The sequence below is a fragment of the Acanthisitta chloris genome, unplaced genomic scaffold, assembly GCF_000695815.1.
Source record: "Acanthisitta chloris isolate BGI_N310 unplaced genomic scaffold, ASM69581v1 scaffold37192, whole genome shotgun sequence".
Lineage (NCBI taxonomy): Eukaryota > Metazoa > Chordata > Aves > Passeriformes > Acanthisittidae > Acanthisitta > Acanthisitta chloris.
Window position 1 is genome coordinate 52,225 of NW_008660562.1, and position 2,481 is coordinate 54,705.

Below are 2,481 nucleotides of genomic sequence, written 5' to 3' on the forward strand. Positions count from 1 at the left end.
AACAGAAAATAAGAAAGCAATCCCTGGTTACAGGGCTATCATGTGGACTGTTCCTCTTCCTCCCTTGGCACAACTTGATTGGTTTTTCTCTGAATTACCTTTACCTATGAAATGTTCATTCTAGTCTTCAGGTAAAATTAAATTTCTCACCTACAGTTTGATAATGTGCTTAGGTGTCACTGCAGAATATCCATACTAGCCTCTATCTCAAGTCTGTTGGCAACAACCTTCAGTCAGCATTTAAGAATCCACTCCAAACAGTTTGCATGTGAGATGTTTTCAAATGCACCAATCCACACCTCAAACAGATCTCCCTTTAAGTGCAACCAACGTGGTCAGGTTCTTCTGTCAAGCTTGCCACTACTTACAGCAAACTGTTTAAATGCTCAGAGAAAACAAATGCAGCACTGTCAGTGGCACAGTTATTCTAGCAGACTGTTCCACTTACTTATGATATATTCTCACTTAGTGGAAGTGCTAAGACGAAGAAGAGAAAGTCATGAGGAGCTCACGCAGCTCTGTGTCCATGAAGCTATGAGAGTTCAGTTTAATTGTCTTTAATTTTGTTAGATTCTGAACTTCAAAACACCCTAGTGAAAGAAATTTGTTTGCCAGATTTGTAGTTCCTGGATAATTACCATCTTCAAACTGGAAAAAAAACCTATTAAAACACAGAAGTGACTTGTTAACTATTGCACAGCAACACTGGGTATGACATTATTTGCAACAATTTAACAGTTCAAAGGGAGACAAGCTCAGGAAGAACACCTGACTTCAACTGGTGCATTTACACTCCTCTCTCCATTTTTCTCCTCAGGCTGACAAATGCACAGTTTCCTTTCAAACTAAACCCCAAACATTCTGTTGTATAAAGAGCAGGAAGAGATAACGAGAACATTTGTGACAGCTCAACTGCAAAAACTGGGAAAAGCCTCATTGCCCAGGATTTATGGTGTTTTAGTCTCCACTAACCCCTAAATTTTAACTCTGTTCTGTCTGAATAATCAAATTTAACATTTCACAGGAAGTTAAGGACTCTAGGACAGGGTTGGGGGTTTTTTTCAGGTGTTCAGACAAGGACAAGAGTTATGCTTGCTTGAAAATTTTATTGACACAACTGTTTGGTCCCAACACACAAAACAGCACTTGAGCCACAAAAGAAAAAGTGTCTGAACAAAGTGGACAGCTATGAAAAGAACTTTCTTCTCTCCCATTCCAAGAAAAAAAAATAGTGCATAAATTGAGGGCTTCAGTGACATTTTTTTCTTTTAAACAAAGATGAATCTGAAGTAGTACATGTACTTGTTAAATTAAAGAATTTCATGGTTGTAACGCTTTTAAATCTGTAAGTCACATCATTCATTTAACCCTTTGGATAAAAAAATATATTGCAATTCCATTAGCTATTTTGTTACACTATGAACACAACTTCTCAAAAGTATTATTCTATGACTCTCAAACAGCGATTTCAGCAAAATCACACACGAATCCAGGTAAGATGTGCTGACCTCCATATGGTATCACCACCACACTGACTGACAAATACCTTATTTTCCTCTGAAGCAAAAACTTGGTTTTCTTTAATATTCCACATGACTTGTAGCTGCACCTCATGAAAATATACCTTCAGGTTGGTCTTTTTGCCAGTGCATCTTCTTCTGAAACCAAGATCTACACTGCTCAGTGTTAACCTTAGCAAACTTAAGGTGAAAGCAGATTTTCTTGCAGTTAACTCATTAAAAACATTCCAAGAAAGCTTACTCCTAAGTTTCTTTTTCTGTAGCAGTATGTCTGTAGAGGTTTACTAAGGATTCAAAATACTGTGCCATAATGCTCAGAAAAACTTCCAAGCGTTTCCATGCACTTACAATGGCTATGAGTTCACTACTGGTAACACTTGCCTAAATATAAAAGATTTTGTAAGAAAATCTGAGTAGTAAAATTCTGTCTATAGCCATTATTCAGTGGTATTTCCTGCTGCTGGCTGAGAAATTAGAGCCTGTGTTCCATCTTTTGAATGTTACAATAGAATCCATTTAAAAAAGTATTCAGTTGGCCAGTGGAAAACCTCTAGTGTAGGTTCTTTCAATACTACAAGCAATTTATTTGCTGCCTGGCAAATACAACCCATTGTAAATGCCATAGTTACCCAGAATGGGTAGAAAGTCTCATACACTGGACAATTCTGCTAACTAGAGTTAAGGTGATCCACTGACTTCACCTCTCTTCCCAAGCTTGGCCCTTTCAAAAAGCCAACACAAGATACCACTAATTCAAAAAAGCTTCCAACACCAGAAATAAGTCTTAGAATAAAAACAGACACAGCTAAAAGACAGCACATCAAAGAACCAGCTTCCCATTTACTGAACATGCTTAAAAATAGAAAACAAGGTTAAGCAGAACAACCTTAGCATTTCCACGTGTAGTTAGAACTTCCCTTACAGGTGGAAATAGCATCAATACCTCCCATCACAGAACATT